Here is a 21,739-nt window from a genome sequence, read left to right on the forward strand (position 1 = left end):
TTGTCCCATTCCCAGTGGGTATGGTCAGGGCCGGACTGGCCGTAGCGGGCACCGGATAATCCCCAGGTGGGCCGCACCGGTGGGGGCCGGTTTTGGGCCTCTGGGGGCTGTTTTTGTTACAGGGCCGTTTTTGCAGAATAGCTGCAAAATCGGCCCTGTTAGAAAATAGGCCAAAAACCAGCCAAAAACCGGCCCTGGCAAAGAGCTCGGCGGCATAAGCCCCAACCCCCCGCCGAGCTCTTTTCCAGGACCGGTTTTGGTTCCCAGTCCGGCCCTGTGTATGGTTGAGGTATTGTCGATAGTCAAAACACCGTGATCTCTCTGTGTTACACACTACTGACTCCCGGGCATCTAGGATTTCCCCTTGCAGTTCTGGGTGTCCCGGCCGTTGCTGTTCCAGCTCCCTGAGAACCCTTTCAGCTGCTAGAACTTCATCTATCAATGTGTGTCTAATCCCTGCAGATATCACCACTATACATTGGCCTCGTATCACTATCTTGAAAGCATCCCATTCTGGCAAGGGAGAAGTTGCCGTTCCGTCATTCTCCTGGAAGTATTGTGTGATCTTTTCTCGAATCCCTTCTTTAAAAACCTGGTCTTCTAACGCCTCAGGGCGCCATTTCCAGGTGGGGATGGCCGAGTTAGGGCCCGCCCAGCGTAGGCCTAGTAGCACAGGATTATGATCTGAGATCGTCCTAGATAAGTATTTGGCCTTGCCTACCGGTACATGTATGTCTGGAGTGCGTCGAAATGTATCCAGCCGAGTGTGGACGTCGTGTCATGGAAGGGGTTCATGTGCCAGAGTTGCTGAAACTCCACTGATTACGGCTAATGCATTAACTCAAGATCTATGAGTTAGTGTGTGAGCTGCAAGCAGTGAAGCTCAGAAGCATGAAAAAGCACCCACTGCTCTGTTTCCTAGTATGTGCTGCAGGCAGCACAATATCAGCACAAATAGGTGCATGTACCTGTTCTGAGCCCACGTGCCAAAGTAGAAAATGTTCAAAATGTATTCTCAGTTTCAGCAAGTTCAATTTCTACAGTCTCAAAATGAAGCTTGAAATTTATTGTGCCAAATAAAGCATGCCACTTGGCAAAATCACCTCTACAAACCATGGCGGCCATATTGAATAGAGACACACTGAGCTATGCTTGTTCTTCCCCCAAGATGGAAAATGCATTTGAACAGTTAATGCTGCACGGAACACAAAGGTAAAGTGCCTTTGGCGACTCATAAGTATTCCTGGCAGGAGCAGAGATGTCACACAGCGTTCACACAAACAAAGACCCACATGCGCCGTATAAATCATTGCTTCGCTGTCATCGCCCTGGCTTGAAATTACCACAATGTCCCACAGGCATGGTTCAACAATGTCAAATAAACTGCATTCACTGTGTGAACTGCACAGGCAGACAACAGACTGCATCCTGCACATCATGAGTTTCCCTACTACCACCACAGCCTTTTTATGGAAAAATAGAATTTGCTGTCGGCAAAGATCCTAAAGCTAGCAGTATGCTTATTAATTCCTTGCACTTTCCCCCGCCCCCTGATCAGACACTGATACAAAATTTACTAGCTCAGTTCTTTTCCTGGTTTCTTGAGACAAAGAACAGGGCAGTGTGACACTGGCTTGCAATAACAGAGCACACACCACCCCACAATGTAATCTCATGTCCTGCGTAAAAATCTTAGTTCCGTTGATTTTTGTCATTAGTCCTTTGTCTGAAGAACATAGCAACACAAAGGTGTATTAAATACTCACAATTAGCTTCTTATCTGTTGCAGTAAAATAAAAGTGAGGTGCAAACATACACGCCCTGGACATGGGGAGGAGCTGGACTGCAGGTAGGAGGAGTTTGAGTGCTGGTAAATGAGATACTCATATATCCTTCAAGAGCAAGAGTGCAGGTCAGAAGGTACACCCAGGAGGGACACCCTTGGAGGTTTCCAGTCACAGAGAGTTCAATTATTAAAAACCTTTAACTTATCACATCTATTTCAAAGTATTACTTCCGCAAAACAGCAGCATACACTGTATTCTGATAAACACCTCAATTGCAAATGAAGAAAACAGGGCTGACAAGAGGTAGTTATAAAAATATTTCTAGCAGGTTCTTCATCACAAAGATATATTTTCACACAGGGCAATTAGATAGGCTGTAAGGTGAGGGAAATAATGGAAGGTCACCTGTAAGAGCAAGGAAAAAGTACAGAGAATGGAATTAGCTGCAGGAAAGGAGCAAACAATTGATCAAATGAATGAATGACTGAAAAAAAGGAAATAAATGGAAAATTATTTATAAGTAAAAAAGGAAAAATACCATCCCCGTGCTTTATTTATGGAGCAAAAAAGAGTAAACACTGATAACCACAGATTTTTATAATTTTTGAAAACATTGGAATAAACTGTAAAAAACAGCAGAATTAACAACTGAAAACAGGAAAGCCTTGAGCCTTCATGTAGCTCCCCTCTTCCATTAAAGCTCTTACCCATGTCTGTTAGAAAACCTGCATTTTTACCTCCCATCATTAGCATTCTGGTACCACAATGAGGAAGGCATTCGGTGAGCTCATACCTCAATGATCTTAATTTTCATCAAAGCACTGCAGTGTGATTGGCTTTATGCTGGGGGACTGCGTTTATTGATGTCTTGGAGAAAGGACTATCACATTGTTTCTCCTCCTGCCGCAGGTGCACACATTACAGAAATGTCCTTAGAGCAGACACGGGGTTCATAGCTAGCTGTTCTAGATAAAGTCTTCGTGAGGTCTCAATTTCCCTTCCAAATATCTCCCTTTATTCTTTTTCCAGACCCATGTTTTTTCTTCCTCCTACTTTCACTCAAATTACTTGAACTTTTGATGGTTTTGGACTCAATCTGTGATCTATACCAGGGGTCTCCAACCCTTTCTTTAGTGAGAGCTACTTCTGATTATAAAATCCATCAATGTTGGAAATTTGTCTTTTCTGCAGTCACCCCAGAATTCTTTTGACTTTTAGCTGAACCATATTTTGTTGGCTTTAGAACTCTGTGTACTTAACCCTTGTTAATCCGGGGTAAAGTGTTTGTACTCCTCCTTTTAACAAGGTAAAATTGCTATACTTCTGATCGGTATATTTACCTATCTATAAGTCTCTAGTATATGGGACCAAGTCGTAGTCAGGGCCTGCAAGTTAATTGTCACAAGTGGACTACAGCACTCATTGTGCCATCCACTACAGAGACAATGTAAACATGACTGCAGACCTGTCACTTGTGCAGGTTTTACACTGCAAATTTGACCGGTCAGAATAACCCCTTTTGGCATGCCTAAACCTTCCTTTGGATTACTAAACGCTCACCCTTATATAACTTACTGCCTGTAAGGCCAGATGCATGATATTTAAAAGCAGGACATGCTTAACATGTCCTTCATTTGAAAAAAGCCTAAAACCTATTTTCAGCAGGCTTGGCTGTTCCTTTGGAAAGCATAGGGCTACAATATTAAGTTTAGAAAAGGTTATCCCTGCCTAGGAAACCGTTACAAATTTAATTTTTAGTAATATTTCATAAATGCCCAATTTACTGGTTAAGTCGGATTTGTAATACATATTTAGTATAAAGCACTTTAAAAAAAATCCCTTTCTCCTGCCTGACGTCCCTGAAAGCTAAATTGGCATTTTGTTCTCCCACTTCTGCGGATCAGCAATTAGCATTTCAGTAGGCATGAATTAGTTCTTAACTCGCTCTCAGGACAGGCACAGAAAGTCTTGAGTGCAGGCAGGTGTGACAGTGTCCTTGACAGGATGGTCTTTGGGCTGGGCCCGAGGTCTTGGTTAACTTAAAAAAGGCCTACCCTGTCACAAGCAAATGTAGCTAAGCTCATGTAGCCTGTGCCCTACTATTATCTCACCAGCCAAACCGGCTTCCTTCACAATGGGCCTCTTGTTGACTTCACAGTGTCAGATCCTGCTGGAATGTCAAGACACTTGGGGTGCACTTCAAGGACGCCTCTCCTCTCACAGGAAAATGCCCTTCTTTTGGTTCCTGGCAATCTTTTAGGCCCCAGTCCCACGGACCTCTTTATGACATTAGAGTGTCAAAGCCTGTTTGACAGGTCTGCTGGGGTTACATTTAACATTTGTGGCACACTTCAAGGGAGGGAAAGAAGATGCATGCAGACTCCATGGTTTTCCACAAGAAATATATCGCTACAGTTACTACAAGCCATGGGCATAAACGCCTGACAATGAGGATATAGAATGTAATAAAGGAAGTGGTTGCTAAGAACTCTTTAAAAAGGGAATAAGAGAAAGTAAAATAAGACGAAGTAAGAAAGACAGAAAATGAAAAAGAAAGAAAGAAAAAGAAAAAAGAAAGAAAGAACAAATAGAAAGTGAGAAACGAGTAAAGAAGAGAAAGGATATAAAAGAAAGAATGAAAGAGAAAAAGAAAGGAAAGATAGAAAGATTAAAAGTGAGAGTTGTAGAAGAAAAAGAGAGAAGAAAAGATATGAGAATGGAAGGAGGCGAGAGAAAGGTATGGTGCGGAACACATAATGAATGAGAGGAGAGAAAAAAATAAGACATTTACATGTAGTGCAACTGCCAAGAAGGCATACTACTAGGTGGAGTCAGAAAGTTTTTCAGTTCTTGGAAGCAATATTGTTCATGTTGAAGGTGCTGTATTCTAGACACACTCTCAGGACATCTTAATCCTGGTGTGAGCAAACTGACCTCTCGCAGCAGCCTGCTTGTTGGTCCCCTGCATGGCTAGGAAAGGCAGTGCTGTTTTTTTTCTGGTTAGCACTGTGTTTTTCCTTCAGAGTACTTAACAATCCAGCAAATACAGTGGGGGTGCTCGACTCCATCCTTCTGCTTTTATGTTCATCATCACAGCTAGGCTTGGATGATGTGGGGACATGTGTTTCCCTATTTTGAATCAGGGTAGCTACTGCACACTCAACTCAGGTTATGCAGTGACTGGTGGTAGTCAACTGCAACAACAACAAGGTGATGGCTGGAATGCTTGAATCAATCCCAGCCACTGGCAATCACTTGGGGTCTCATCCCAATTCATCTGTTTTCACCCACCATTTAGAGCATCAACTGCAGCAACAACAAAGTGATGGATGAAATGCTTGAATTATTCTCAGACACTAGCAATCGCTTGGGCGCAATCCCAATCCATCATTTGTTTGCACACCATACCACCTCAGTTTAGACCCAGCCATATGCAAATACGCAGTACAACCCAAACTGCCAGGTCAGGTCCTCCCTGGCCAATTTCTTTCAAAATAAGATCAATATGATTTATGATGAACTATGAAATAACAGGCAGGGAGGCGATGATGGTCAACCTGACACCACGGATGGAATGCCGTTCCACTGTCAGCTGAACATGTTTCGCTCACTTACTCCTATTGAAGTAAATAAATCTATATGTTCCACCAAGTCGGGATCACCGTGGGATCCCTGTCCTCCGACTGTGATACATCGGGTGTCCCAGACCATTAGTAAACATCTAACTCCCATTCTAATTCAGGTGATCTCTTCAGGGAGTTATCCGATGGTCTGGAAAAAGGCCTGTATCAGACCCATCTTGAAAAAGCCAGCACTTGACCCATCAGAGGTTAAGAACTATCGCCCCATCTCGTGCCTACCGATTGCAGCTAAAATCCTCGAGAGGGCAATTAATCAGGAGTTGACATCCTACCTAGTCAGCAACAACCTGCTGGATTGCAGTCTTCATGGCTTCCGGTCAGGGCATTCGACTGAGACGGCATTAGTTATGGCAATGGAGGGGATTCGGAGACATGTGGATGGGGTGGGGGGGAAGAGCGATCCTCATCCTCCTTGACCTATCAGCAGCATTCAACACCGTGAATCCCACGGTGTTGGTGCGAAGGCTGAAGGCGGTGGGGATTGGGGAGGCGGCTCTGTCCCTCCTCTCCTCTTTCCTAGAAGATAGGGAGCAAACTCTACACTGGGATAGTCTGCAGTCAGAAACCTTCCATCTGCCATGTGGAGTCCAACAGGGCTCGGCACTGTCACCGACGCTCTTTAATATCTATGTGACCCCTCTTGCCAGTCTCATTCGACAGCATGGGTTCTCGTTTGTGTCGTATGCCGACGATACCCAAATCATCATCTCGGTATCAAAACAGTCGGAGCAGGTAGCCGCTAGATTCCATGCATGTCTGAGTCACATCATGAGCTGGATGAGTAATAATTACCTCAAGATCAACAGGTATAAGACAAAGGTTATGGAGTTGGTCCGTCCCTGTGGGATTACATATGGTGGCCGGTAGAGGCGGGTATGTGCCCAACAACATCCATGAAAGTTAAGAACCAGGGGATCATCTACGACGATCAACTGGGGTTTTCTGCGCAGATCAACCATTGAACCTCCACTTGCTTCTATATTCTGAAGCTACTGCGGAAGGTATTCCCTTTTTATCTCTCAGGAGCTACGAAAAACTGTGGTGGTGGCCTTAGTCCTATCCCGATTAGATTATTGCAATGCTCTTTTTGTGGGCAGTGATAAGGCACAGAAGACCAAACTGCAAGCCATACAAAATGCGGCCGCACGAATACTCCTGAATATTCCAAAAGGTCACCCCACTTCTGCGGCTATTAAATCGTTACATTGGCTTCCAATACAGCAGCGTATGGAATTTAACGTCTTATGCCTCGTGCATAAGACTTTATATGGTGGAGGGGATACCGATCTGCGAATAATCTTTCAGTGGTATATTCCCACCAGAAGTCTCAGATTGGCTAATTCCGGCCTCATTTGTATCACTAAAGTTCACAGAGCTAGATGAGGAGGGGAAAGCTTGTCACTTTGTTCAGCTAGGTTGTGGAACCAATTGCCCATGACACTCAGACTTCAACCAAGCATGACAGTTTTTATGAAGCAAATAAAAACATGGCTATTTCCGGGGTCCTAACTGTTCAGTTTTTAATACACTTAGATCTCTTCTCTCACTTTAGCGCCAAGACGCCTCGGCATTCGAGCGCTCTATAAACTGCAATCCTATCCTATCTTATCCTATCCTAAACTGAAACACAAGCAATCCAGGACCAGTTTCACCATGATCAGGCCTCATCAGCCAAGTGTAGCTTGGTTCCAGTGGCATAGTGAGTATGGGACCCATCGCAATTAGGGCATTCACTACAACAGCAAAAAATACTGGTGACTGGTGGGAGTGACAGTCATTTTTACTCCTCCTGTTTACTAGTATAACTGTACCTCTTTGGGGCTTGCCCTCACAGGCTAAAGGTCTGTCCAGTTGCCATAACTTGGACCCCTTGCTTTTATCACATGTGGAGTATGTATGAAACTGTGTATGGGGTATGTACTTTACTGATATCAAGTTAAAGGCAAAGTCCATTTGGAACCCAAGTGCATACTACACAAGATGCATCTCATCTGTGATAAGGCTGGCCTTGGCCAGTGTGAGCATAAAACTTCTTGTACCTAGTGGAGGGTGTGTGTGTGTGTGTGTGTGTGTGTGTGCGTGTGTGTGTGTGTGTGTGTGTGAGTGTGTGCGTGCGTGCGTGTGTGCGTGCATGCGTGTGTGTGTGTGATGTGTGTGTGTGTACGCTCGCACACACTAATTGTTTGGCTGGGGAGTCTGCTGCCATCTATTTTCTTTGATAGATTTTCCATTTCTCAAGTGGAACACCCCAGCTCCCTTTCCCTATGTTTTCAAGAACAGATGAAGAGCTCTGTTTTTCGTAGAATCCACAAAAAAACTTGACCGTCCAACCTTGCCTGACTGTGACTCATTGCTTCACTGCCTGGGAAAATGTGTATAGTAACAGGAAGAAGCATTTTACAGGGACTGGAGGAGTTCCTGAACTTTTAAGAGACAGCTCTCTTCTGGTTGACTCTGACTTTCTGTCCTAGAGCAGGATAAATATTGCCCCTCTCGAGCAAGCATTTGGTAGATCAATCTGGGCTGTCTGCAAGAAGCCTTGCAGCTGTGACCTGGGGAGAGAAGGATTTTTTAAATGACAGAACAAGGCACTGGGCTGCACCACCTAGGAAGAGTGACCTATTTGCAGGAAGATCTGTACTTGTCCAAGGGGACTGGAGGATCTTCAGGGATCAACTGTCTGAGGTTGCCTAGGAACCGTAAGATACCAGCAGGCAAGGACAATGAAGAACAAAGGACTGCAACATCTTGCAGCATCACCTGACTTTCAATTTATGAACCTGCACTATCCCTGACCCGTCCCTTACCTGTACAATGTCTTCAGCCCTTACCCAGTTCAGGGAGACATGAAGGTAGCTCACCATCACACAACAGGCATCTGGTACAGTTGTGTTATGTGGTGAAGGTTGTCTTGAATCCAGACCCTCTTCAACCATCTTTCTTTCTTCTATGGTTCAACATATATCAATGTTGTTAACTGTGGCTGACACCCTTACCCTAAGTTCCCAGTAGAAAATGGTGACACCATTAGATTTAGTGGGTTCCCCAGGTTCAGTGGGTGCCCCCACCACTGGAACATTATTCACTGTAAGTGGTAGTCTGCAAGGTGTGGGCCTCTATGTTTCAGGTAACCTGGGGACTTGATTATGGGTGTTATCCCACTAACACATCTGCCGAATTAAACATATTAAAAGCAGTTTGATCTAAAACAGATTTTTGGACTGAAGTAAAACTTAACTGTGTCAGAACCAGCCACTATTAAATCCCTGATACTACTTACTCCAACCCCAGAACTTGAGAAGACCTAGCAAGGCACTGTAAAATTCATTTGGGTGAGGTCCTTGATGTGTGGATGCTAATGTTTTCGAGCCTTGGCATTATTTTGCTACTTTTATTTGTTGGTGCTGTAAACTCAGTAGCTGAGGGTCCAGTCACTGAATTGTCCTGCCTGATGAACATTATTGGACCCCTACAGAGACCTGACCCAGAAGCCTTGTATCAGTATCTTGTGCACACGGCTGACTTCCACCCATCCACATAAAACAAAGTTTGGCCATCGGGCCAATATCTAGAAGATGCAGTGCCTAGTGTGTACATATTGGCAACGCCCACTTTACCTACACCATGTGATGGAACTTTCTGGGCGCCTGAGAAATAAAAGGAGTTAGGATAAATTTCAATTTACGGTTAAAGTGTAACCCATTTGGTCACACAGTAAAGCTCAGATTCAATAAATTGGGTGAGTATTTAGTATAGATTTATTACAAATTCAGAGTCAAAGTAATATCAATCAGTCTCGAAAGCATAGTTTAAAAATACAGAAATACCAACAGAAATCCAAATCAGCGCACAAAGTTTATCCTCAATGACAAAAAACAAATGAGGAAATCAGTAGCCACAGTACAAAGAACAAGAAATACAGTTTGATGATTAGATTTAAAGTTCTAATCCTCCTGCCTATGAAGCATGAGGGAATATTAATTCTCGTACATATCTGCATATATGTGGTTTGAATAAGATTGTTTATCTTCATGTATCTATGCATTCGTTTCAATGACATCTTGGGTCTATTATGTATTGGGAAATGTATCTATTCAAATAGCATTTTGCATTTATAAGGTGACTGTCTATGTATCGGTAATCAAACAGTTACAATGTGTGCTGAAATGCTTTCTATGTTAAAGCTGACCAAAAGCTTTAAGCATTTGGATTTCACAACGTTTAACCTTCAACGAGAATATTTGCTTCAGGTGCAATGTTTTTTCCTCCTCTGCAGGTGTAGTGCATGAACTAAGGAATAAAGAAAGGCATATTGTATGAAAAAGACAGAGAAGTTAGAAAGGAGTACTCTTGACGAGGACGATAATTCTAACTAAAGAAGGGAGGACAAATGTCTTTGCTGAATGAGGAGATGGAATACAAGGACGTTCAGAATTTGCAGAGCAAAGAAGGGAGTCGCATGTGTAGTTGCCAGAAAATACTGTTTGATGGTGGACATTAATAAGACCTTTTGATATGGGATTCTAGAAGGTTCTTTCTGTGAGTATAATTAAGCAAACAGTCTTTAGCTTGCTCAGATTCCTTTCAGACTAGGAGAGGTACAGACCTCTTTGTGCTATTTCTGTTGTGTGGCTTTATGCTATTCAATATTCTTTATTTGGAGAACCTCCACAGAAGTAAACTGACACCTTTCTATTTTATTGGATCTAATTAGGACTTTCTCATCTAGCATTATTAATTGTAGCTTAGTTAAGGAGAATTGCAATTCATTGTTACTATAAAGCAAGCAATAAAATGCACACCATATAAATGTTGAGGTTACAAGGTTAATGCACTTTCTATATTGGTTCAAGTGCACTACTTAATATTAATCATATTAAGTCACAAGAATAAGTATATCTATATAATATATATATATATATATATACATACACACATACATACATACATACACACATATATATATATATATATATATATATATATATATATATATATATATATATATATATATATATATATATATATATATATATATATATATATATATATCAAAGTCCAAGTTGCCCTATGCGAGACGCCACACAAGTAGTAGTTTCTCCTTACATTTATTGAGGGAGCAGGATACAGCGTGTTCATTCCCCCAAACACAAGATGCCATACCGGTTTCGGGCAACACGCCCTTGTTCACTGGCCATGCGCGTAGTTGACAGCTGGTTGAACTTAACCTTCAATATCCCGCCTTTGTAGATTCACAGGTAATTTGCTTTCTGGGTAAGGTAGTTCGTTATTTCCACAGTGGGTGCTGGAAACTGCGTGCATGTATTTTATTCCCCTTGGTGGGTTGCATGGAGGAACAAAACAACGCCGTCATGCCTTGAAAGTCCCGCAATAGTGGAACTGCCACTTCCACATGGCCCCAGGGGTCCAGAGCCGTGGTCCGCCATTGTTCGCGGCAGAGCGTCTCAGCGGCAAGGCACACCGCTTGTAAATATCAAAGTCCAAGTTGCCCTATGCGAGACGCCACACAAGTAGTAGTTTCTCCTTACATTTATTGAGGGAGCAGGATACAGCGTGTTCATTCCCCCAAACACAAGATGCCATACCGGTTTCGGGCAACACGCCCTTGTTCACTGGCCATGCGCGTAGTTGACAGCTGGTTGAACTTAACCTTCAATATCCCGCCTTTGTAGATTCACAGGTAAGTTGCTTTCTGGGTAAGGTAGTTCGTTATTTCCACAGTGGGTGCTGGAAACTGCGTGCATGTATTTTATTCCCCTTGGTGGGTTGCATGGAGGAACAAAACAACGCCGTCATGCCTTGAAAGTCCCGCAATAGTGGAACTGCCACTTCCACATGGCCCCAGGGGTCCAGAGCCGTGGTCCGCCATTGTTCGCGGCAGAGCGTCTCAGCGGCAAGGCACACCGCTTGTAAATATCAAAGTCCAAGTTGCCCTATGCGAGACGCCACACAAGTAGTAGTTTCTCCTTACATTTATTGAGGGAGCAGGATACAGCGTGTTCATTCCCCCAAACACAAGATGCCATACCGGTTTCGGGCAACACGCCCTTGTTCACTGGCCATGCGCGTAGTTGACAGCTGGTTGAACTTAACCTTCAATATCCCGCCTTTGTAGATTCACAGGTAAGTTGCTTTCTGGGTAAGGTAGTTCGTTATTTCCACAGTGGGTGCTGGAAACTGCGTGCATGTATTTTATTCCCCTTGGTGGGTTGCATGGAGGAACAAAACAACGCCGTCATGCCTTGAAAGTCCCGCAATAGTGGAACTGCCACTTCCACATGGCCCAGGGGTCCAGAGCCGTGGTCCGCCATTGTTCGCGGCAGAGCGTCTCAGCGGCAAGGCACACCGCTTGTAAATATCAAAGTCCAAGTTGCCCTATGCGAGACGCCACACAAGTAGTAGTTTCTCCTTACATTTATTGAGGGAGCAGGATACAGCGTGTTCATTCCCCCAAACACAAGATGCCATACCGGTTTCGGGCAACACGCCCTTATTCACTGGCCATGCGCGTAGTTGACAGCTGGTTGAACTTAACCTTCAATATCCCGCCTTTGTAGATTCACAGGTAAGTTGCTTTCTGGGTAAGGTAGTTCGTTATTTCCACAGTGGGTGCTGGAAACTGCGTGCATGTATTTTATTCCCCTTGGTGGGTTGCATGGAGGAACAAAACAACGCCGTCATGCCTTGAAAGTCCCGCAATAGTGGAACTGCCACTTCCACATGGCCCCAGGGGTCCAGAGCCGTGGTCCGCCATTGTTCGCGGCAGAGCGTCTCAGCGGCAAGGCACACCGCTTGTAAATATCAAAGTCCAAGTTGCCCTATGCGAGACGCCACACAAGTAGTAGTTTCTCCTTACATTTATTGAGGGAGCAGGATACAGCGTGTTCATTCCCCCAAACACAAGATGCCATACCGGTTTCGGGCAACACGCCCTTGTTCACTGGCCATGCGCGTAGTTGACAGCTGGTTGAACTTAACCTTCAATATCCCGCCTTTGTAGATTCACAGGTAAGTTGCTTTCTGGGTAAGGTAGTTCGTTATTTCCACAGTGGGTGCTGGAAACTGCGTGCATGTATTTTATTCCCCTTGGTGGGTTGCATGGAGGAACAAAACAACGCCGTCATGCCTTGAAAGTCCCGCAATAGTGGAACTGCCACTTCCACATGGCCCCAGGGGTCCAGAGCCGTGGTCCGCCATTGTTCGCGGCAGAGCGTCTAAGCGGCAAGGCACACCGCTTGTAAATATCAAAGTCCAAGTTGCCCTATGCGAGACGCCACACAAGAAGTAGTTTCTCCTTACATTTATTGAGGGAGCAGGATACAGCGTGTTCATTCCCCCAAACACAAGATGCCATACCGGTTTCGGGCAACACGCCCTTGTTCACTGGCCATGCGCGTAGTTGACAGCTGGTTGAACTTAACCTTCAATATCCCGCCTTTGTAGATTCACAGGTAAGTTGCTTTCTGGGTAAGGTAGTTCGTTATTTCCACAGTGGGTGCTGGAAACTGCGTGCATGTATTTTATTCCCCTTGGTGGGTTGCATGGAGGAACAAAACAACGCCGTCATGCCTTGAAAGTCCCGCAATAGTGGAACTGCCACTTCCACATGGCCCCAGGGGTCCAGAGCCGTGGTCCGCCATTGTTCGCGGCAGAGCGTCTAAGCGGCAAGGCACACCGCTTGTAAATATCAAAGTCCAAGTTGCCCTATGCGAGACGCCACACAAGAAGTAGTTTCTCCTTACATTTATTGAGGGAGCAGGATACAGCGTGTTCATTCCCCCAAACACAAGATGCCATACCGGTTTCGGGCAACACGCCCTTGTTCACTGGCCATGCGCGTAGTTGACAGCTGGTTGAACTTAACCTTCAATATCCCGCCTTTGTAGATTCACAGGTAAGTTGCTTTCTGGGTAAGGTAGTTCGTTATTTCCACAGTGGGTGCTGGAAACTGCGTGCATGTATTTTATTCCCCTTGGTGGGTTGCATGGAGGAACAAAACAACGCCGTCATGCCTTGAAAGTCCCGCAATAGTGGAACTGCCACTTCCACATGGCCCCAGGGGTCCAGAGCCGTGGTCCGCCATTGTTCGCGGCAGAGCGTCTCAGCGGCAAGGCACACCGCTTGTAAATATCAAAGTCCAAGTTGCCCTATGCGAGACGCCACACAAGTAGTAGTTTCTCCTTACATTTATTGAGGGAGCAGGATACAGCGTGTTCATTCCCCCAAACACAAGATGCCATACCGGTTTCGGGCAACACGCCCTTGTTCACTGGCCATGCGCGTAGTTGACAGCTGGTTGAACTTAACCTTCAATATCCCGCCTTTGTAGATTCACAGGTAAGTTGCTTTCTGGGTAAGGTAGTTCGTTATTTCCACAGTGGGTGCTGGAAACTGCGTGCATGTATTTTATTCCCCTTGGTGGGTTGCATGGAGGAACAAAACAACGCCGTCATGCCTTGAAAGTCCCGCAATAGTGGAACTGCCACTTCCACATGGCCCCAGGGGTCCAGAGCCGTGGTCCGCCATTGTTCGCGGCAGAGCGTCTCAGCGGCAAGGCACACCGCTTGTAAATATCAAAGTCCAAGTTGCCCTATGCGAGACGCCACACAAGTAGTAGTTTCTCCTTACATTTATTGAGGGAGCAGGATACAGCGTGTTCATTCCCCCAAACACAAGATGCCATACCGGTTTCGGGCAACACGCCCTTGTTCACTGGCCATGCGCGTAGTTGACAGCTGGTTGAACTTAACCTTCAATATCCCGCCTTTGTAGATTCACAGGTAAGTTGCTTTCTGGGTAAGGTAGTTCGTTATTTCCACAGTGGGTGCTGGAAACTGCGTGCATGTATTTTATTCCCCTTGGTGGGTTGCATGGAGGAACAAAACAACGCCGTCATGCCTTGAAAGTCCCGCAATAGTGGAACTGCCACTTCCACATGGCCCCAGGGGTCCAGAGCCGTGGTCCGCCATTGTTCGCGGCAGAGCGTCTCAGCGGCAAGGCACACCGCTTGTAAATATCAAAGTCCAAGTTGCCCTATGCGAGACGCCACACAAGTAGTAGTTTCTCCTTACATTTATTGAGGGAGCAGGATACAGCGTGTTCATTCCCCCAAACACAAGATGCCATACCGGTTTCGGGCAACACGCCCTTGTTCACTGGCCATGCGCGTAGTTGACAGCTGGTTGAACTTAACCTTCAATATCCCGCCTTTGTAGATTCACAGGTAAGTTGCTTTCTGGGTAAGGTAGTTCGTTATTTCCACAGTGGGTGCTGGAAACTGCGTGCATGTATTTTATTCCCCTTGGTGGGTTGCATGGAGGAACAAAACAACGCCGTCATGCCTTGAAAGTCCCGCACTAGTGGAACTGCCACTTCCACATGGCCCCAGGGGTCCAGAGCCGTGGTCCGCCATTGTTCGCGGCAGAGCGTCTAAGCGGCAAGGCACACCGCTTGTAAATATCAAAGTCCAAGTTGCCCTATGCGAGACGCCACACAAGTAGTAGTTTCTCCTTACATTTATTGAGGGAGCAGGATACAGCGTGTTCATTCCCCCAAACACAAGATGCCATACCGGTTTCGGGCAACACGCCCTTGTTCACTGGCCATGCGCGTAGTTGACAGCTGGTTGAACTTAACCTTCAATATCCCGCCTTTGTAGATTCACAGGTAAGTTGCTTTCTGGGTAAGGTAGTTCGTTATTTCCACAGTGGGTGCTGGAAACTGCGTGCATGTATTTTATTCCCCTTGGTGGGTTGCATGGAGGAACAAAACAACGCCGTCATGCCTTGAAAGTCCCGCAATAGTGGAACTGCCACTTCCATATGGCCCCAGGGGTCCAGAGCCGTGGTCCGCCATTGTTCGCGGCAGAGCGTCTCAGCGGCAAGACACACCGCTTGTAAATATCAAAGTCCAAGTTGCCCTATGCGAGACGCCACACAAGTAGTAGTTTCTCCTTACATTTATTGAGGGAGCAGGATACAGCGTGTTCATTCCCCCAAACACAAGATGCCATACCGGTTTCGGGCAACACGCCCTTGTTCACTGGCCATGCGCGTAGTTGACAGCTGGTTGAACTTAACCTTCAATATCCCGCCTTTGTAGATTCACAGGTAAGTTGCTTTCTGGGTAAGGTAGTTCGTTATTTCCACAGTGGGTGCTGGAAACTGCGTGCATGTATTTTATTCCCCTTGGTGGGTTGCATGGAGGAACAAAACAACGCCGTCATGCCTTGAAAGTCCCGCAATAGTGGAACTGCCACTTCCACATGGCCCCAGGGGTCCAGAGCCGTGGTCCGCCATTGTTCGCGGCAGAGCGTCTCAGCGGCAAGGCACACCGCTTGTAAATATCAAAGTCCAAGTTGCCCTATGCGAGACGCCACACAAGTAGTAGTTTCTCCTTACATTTATTGAGGGAGCAGGATACAGCGTGTTCATTCCCCCAAACACAAGATGCCATACCGGTTTCGGGCAACACGCCCTTGTTCACTGGCCATGCGCGTAGTTGACAGCTGGTTGAACTTAACCTTCAATATCCCGCCTTTGTAGATTCACAGGTAAGTTGCTTTCCGTGTTGCCCGAAACCGGTATGGCATCTTGTGTTTGGGGGAACTACCTTACCCAGAAAGCAACTTACCTGTGAATCTACAAAGGCTCCCTCTACAAATTGCTCCCTCAATAAATGTAAGGAGAAACTACTACTTGTGTGGCGTCTCGCATAGGGCAACTTGGACTTTGATATATATATACTTTGGTCGGATCCCAGCAGAATAGAAAAAATGGTCTGTTGGGACTTACGGCAATAGGGAAGCATAAGACATCGCCCACCGAAGGGTAACAACTGTGAGACTGGCAACGCACTACATGACCCAGCATGCCTTAATTCCATCTATTGAGACGCCCACCAGGGGGCAAACACCTTCAAAAGCTGCAAGTGAGTGCGGGTGTGTTGTTCGGCCTCAAGATGCCTTGGCTCCTCCTCTGAAGAAGGTCAATGTGACCGAAATATATTAGGTAAAGGTAAACGCCAGAATTGCTTCTCTCGCCGCAAGGAGTGCAACTCGTACCCTTCTGTTGCAGAGAGGGTTTGGAGACATTGAAAACGGCTTGGTTCCGCCGGAGTGATGCACCGCCGATAAGAGCGCCTACATACTGCCCGAAATTGGACCAAAATCTTTCGCAGCGCAAGCACAAGGGCAGTTGGCAGCCACCAAGGACCGGACTTTGGTCGGATCCCAGCAGAATAGAAAAAATGGTCTGTTGGGACTTACGGCAATAGGGAAGCATAAGACATCGCCCACCGAAGGGTAACAACTGTGAGACTGGCAACGCACTACATGACCCAGCATGCCTGAATTCCATCTATTGAGACGCCCACCAGGGGGCAAACACCTTCAAAAGCTGCAAGTGAGTGCGGGTGTGTTGTTCGGCCTCAAGATGCCTTGGCTCCTCCTCTGAAGAAGGTCAATGTGACCGAAATATATTAGGTAAAGGTAAACGCCAGAATTGCTTCTCTCGCCGCAAGGAGTGCAACTCGTACCCTTCTGTTGCAGAGAGGGTTTGGAGACATTGAAAACGGCTTGGTTCCGCCGGAGTGATGCACCGCCGATAAGAGCGCCTACATACTGCCCGAAATTGGACCAAAATCTTTCGCAGCGCAAGCACAAGGGCAGTTGGCAGCCACCAAGGACCGGACTTTGGTCGGATCCCAGCAGAATAGAAAAAATGGTCTGTTGGGACTTACGGCAATAGGGAAGCATAAGACATCGCCCACCGAAGGGTAACAACTGTGAGACTGGCAACGCACTACATGACCCAGCATGCCTGAATTCCATCTATTGAGACGCCCACCAGGGGGCAAACACCTTCAAAAGCTGCAAGTGAGTGCGGGTGTGTTGTTCGGCCTCATGATGCCTTGGCTCCTCCTCTGAAGAAGGTCAATGTGACCGAAATATATTAGGTAAAGGTAAACGCCAGAATTGCTTCTCTCGCCGCAAGGAGTGCAACTCGTACCCTTCTGTTGCAGAGAGGGTTTGGAGACATTGAAAACGGCTTGGTTCCGCCGGAGTGATGCACCGCCGATAAGAGCGCCTACATACTGCCCGAAATTGGACCAAAATCTTTCGCAGCGCAAGCACAAGGGCAGTTGGCAGCCACCAAGGACCGGACTTTGGTCGGATCCCAGCAGAATAGAAAAAATGGTCTGTTGGGACTTACGGCAATAGGGAAGCATAAGACATCGCCCACCGAAGGGTAACAACTGTGAGACTGGCAACGCACTACATGACCCAGCATGCCTGAATTCCATCTATTGAGACGCCCACCAGGGGGCAAACACCTTCAAAAGCTGCAAGTGAGTGCGGGTGTGTTGTTCGGCCTCAAGATGCCTTGGCTCCTCCTCTGAAGAAGGTCAATGTGACCGAAATATATTAGGTAAAGGTAAACGCCAGAATTGCTTCTCTCGCCGCAAGGAGTGCAACTCGTACCCTTCTGTTGCAGAGAGGGTTTGGAGACATATATATATATATATATATATATATATATATATATATATATATATATATATATATATATATATATATATATATATATATGTGTGTGTGTGTGTGTGTGTGTGTGTGTGCCCTAATCAATCATAAAAGGGTGGAGATACAATTAAGCTGCTTCAATATTATGTGTTTTTTTTACCTCCGGGTACATTAAAGTCCTGTTTTTCTTTGATGCTATAGCAGGAACTCATCATTGAGGTCAGTCAGCTTTACTTACTGTGTTGTACTTTGACTCAGTTGTAAACCCTACTACCTCCTACAAAAAGCCTTCACGACTCTTGCTCAGTACCAAAGGAAGACAAGGGACTAAGTGGAGTAAGTTAGTTATCCACATGGAGTACATTAGTGGCCCTGGGTCACCAGTGTTTAATGGAAGTACCCACAAATGATACTGGTCTGTAACTCCTGTCAGGCTAAGGGCCTAAAGAAAAGGACTCACACTGCTAGTCTCTCTGTACAGGTTGTACGTGACAATGCAGCGCCGTGTACAACCTGTTACATAGGTGATGCACAGTGTATTGAAGTGCTTTTGAATTATTCAGCAGCTGTTCTATGGTACAGCTTCACACTCCTTCCCCAACTAACAAAGTATGCTCCAGGGCTGCCTGTCATGGCTTAGCAGGCAGACAGGCTGGTGTTATTGTTAGGTATCTCATTTGAAAAACAATCACGTGAAATGGCACTGGCAAGTGCTGTGGAGCAGTGTATGCTCCTTCTGTCCGGGCTGCAGTGTATGTTCCCTCTGTCCGGGCTGCAGTGTGTGCCCCCTCTGTACAGGCTGCAGTCTGCACTCCTTCTCTCCAGGCTGCAGTGTGTGCTCTCTCTGGCCTGCAGTGTGTGCTCCCTCTGTCCAGGCTGCAGTGTGTGCTTCCCCTGTCCGGGCTGCAGTGTATGCTCCCTCTGTCCGGGCTGCAGTGTAAGCTCCCTCTGTCTGGGCTGCAGTGTATGCTCCCTCTGTCTGGGCTGCAGTGTGTGCTTCCTCTGTCCAGGATGCAGTGTAAGCTCCTTCTGTCCGGCTACAGTGTATGCTTCCTCTGTTTGGTCTGCAGTGTATGCTCCCTCTGTCCGGGCTGCAGTGTATACTCCCTCTGTCTCAACCACAGTGTATGCTCCCTCTGTCTCAGATGCAGTGTACGCTTCCTCTGTCCGAGCTGCAGTGTATACTCACTCCGTCCAGGCTGCAGTGTATGTAGCCTCTGTCTGGACTGCAGTGTGTGCTCCCTCTGTCCAGGCTGCAGTATATGCTCCCTCAATCCAGGCTGAGGTGTATGCTCCCTCTCTCTGGCCTGCAGTGTGTGCTCCCTCTGTCCAGGCTGCAGTGTGTGCTTCCCCTATCCAGGGTGGAGTGTGTACTTCCCCTGTCGGGGCTGTGGTGTAGACTCCCTCTGTCCAGGCTGCATTGTATGCTCCCTCTGTCCGGGCTGCAGTGTCTGCTTCCTTTGTCCGGGATGCATTGTGTGCTCCCTTTGTCCAGGCTGCAGTGTGTGCTCCCTATGTCTGGGCTGCAGTGTGTGCTTCCTCTGTCCAGGCTGCAGTGTGAGCTTACTCTGTTTGGGCTGCAGTGTATGCTCCCTCTGTCCGGGCTGTAGTGTATACTCCCTCTGGCTCATATGGAGTGTATGCTCCCTCTGTCTCAGATGCAGTGTACGCTCCCTCTGTCCTAGCTGCAGTGTATGCTCCCTCTGTCCGAGCTGCAGTGTATGCTCCCTCTGTCCGAGCTGCAGTGTATGCTCCCTCTGTCTGAGCTGCAGTGTGTGCTCCCTCTGTACGGGCTGCAGTGTGTGCTCCCTCTGTCTGGGCTGCAGTGTATGCTTCCTCTGTCCGGGCTGCAGTGTGTCCTCCCTCCGTCCGGGCTGCAGTTTATGCCCCATCTGTCCGGGCTGCAGTGTATGCTCCCTAGGTCCAGGCTGCAGTATATGCTCCCTCTGACCGGGCTGCAGTGCATGCTCCCTCTGTCCGGGCTGCAGTGTATGCTACCTCCGTCCGGGCTGCAGTGTATGCTACCTCCGTCCGGGCTGCAGTGTATGCTTCCCCTGTCTGGGCTGCAGTGTATGCTCCCTCTGTCGAGGCTGCAGTGTATGCTCCCTCTGTCTGGGCTGCAGTGTGTGCTCCCTCTGCCCGGGCTGCAGTGTATGCTCCCTCTGTTCAAGCTGCAGTGCATGTTTCCTTTGTTCAGGCTGTAGTGTGTATGTTCCCTTTGTCCGGGTTGCAGTGTATGCTCCTTCTGTCCAGGCTGCAGTGTATGCTCCCTCTTTCCGAACTGCAGTGTTTGCTCCCTCTGTCCGGGCAGCAGTATGTGCTCCCTCTGTCCAGGCTGCAGTGTGTGCTCCCTCTGCCCGGGCTACAATGTATGCTCCCTCTGTCCGAGCTGCAGTGTTGGCTCCCTCTGTCTGGGATGCAGTGTGTGCTCCCTCTGCCTGGGCTGCAGTGTGTGCTCCCTCTGCCCGGGCTGCAGTGTGTGCTCCCTCTGCCCGGGCTACAGTGTATGCTCCCTCTGTCTGGCTGCAGGTGGCTGCTGAGGGTAGGATGAAGGCTGCAATTAGCTGCAGCCGAGCTATGCCAAATAACCTGATCCCAGAGAACACTCCCTTTCTTGATTTGGTATCAATATACCTTTGAGTGTGACACTTGTTACCCTGGAGATGGTGGATTTTTTCCTTTCTATTGGTGTTAATCCAATCTTCCTTCTTTTTTCTTGATTCATTCTCTTGTTTTTATTTTATACCACTCATTGGTGTCACATTGGGCTTTTCGGTGTTAGGCACAGAGATAGAGAGAGCTACTGTTGTAAATGGACATTATATGTTTGTTTATTTCTTTGGAATTTGTTGTTTAGGTCGCTTTCCTCACCCCTGTCCTGAGGAGGCCAAGATGTTTCATTTGGCCGAAACGCGCCCGCGTCGACATATTTTGTTTAGAGGAGTCTGATGAGAAAATTATATGATTTGTTCTAAGAAGAATTCATGCACAACTTTTTGATTAAGGTTCTGTAGAGTCTATAGAGCCAATTGTGCAAATAAAACTCCCTCCTAGTGTATTACCTATAGGTTATAGGTGAACACTCTTTTTCCAACGATTTGGGTGTAAGGAACTGGATATTATTGTTATTATTAACGATTACTATTACACTTTTTTGCCATTTTGTATATAAGTGTTATGTATGTGTGTAAAAATATGTCCTTTGTACATTATGAAAAAAATCCTTAAAATTCGGATGAAGTAACTCCTGGATTACGTTAATTAAATTATGTAATCTTTGGTATGTGATTGTTTCTTTTGTTGAAATGCATGTTTATGAAGAATAGGACTATGCACTACCAATGGAGGAATATTTAGCCTTCTATTGAGAATTCATTTTTCCTACATTTTTTCCTCCTGGCCATTTTTTCAATTTTGCCATTGTGTACTTTACCCAGGTACAGGAGGGTCATCTGGGTATACCCCTTTATAAATTTGAATATAATCTGTTACACTTTTTTAAGTGTGAGGGCTTTTGCTTTTTTGTAATTGTATTATAGTATTGACTTTATGATTTGTTATATGAGTGATAGTTACAATTACATACCGTGAAGATATTTTGTGGATTGTTTTTTGACATATAGAATTTGTGTTTTTTCAATTACATACTTGGACAAGGTTGTGTCTTAATTCATCTGGACTGAAATGTCAGAACCACATATGGTAGAATATTCGGAGGAAGAGATCAATAGACTATTACAAATTCCCTCCCTTCTGGGTAGAGATCA

Source organism: Triturus cristatus, chromosome 7, assembly GCF_964204655.1.
Source record: "Triturus cristatus chromosome 7, aTriCri1.1, whole genome shotgun sequence".
Taxonomy (NCBI): domain Eukaryota; kingdom Metazoa; phylum Chordata; class Amphibia; order Caudata; family Salamandridae; genus Triturus; species Triturus cristatus.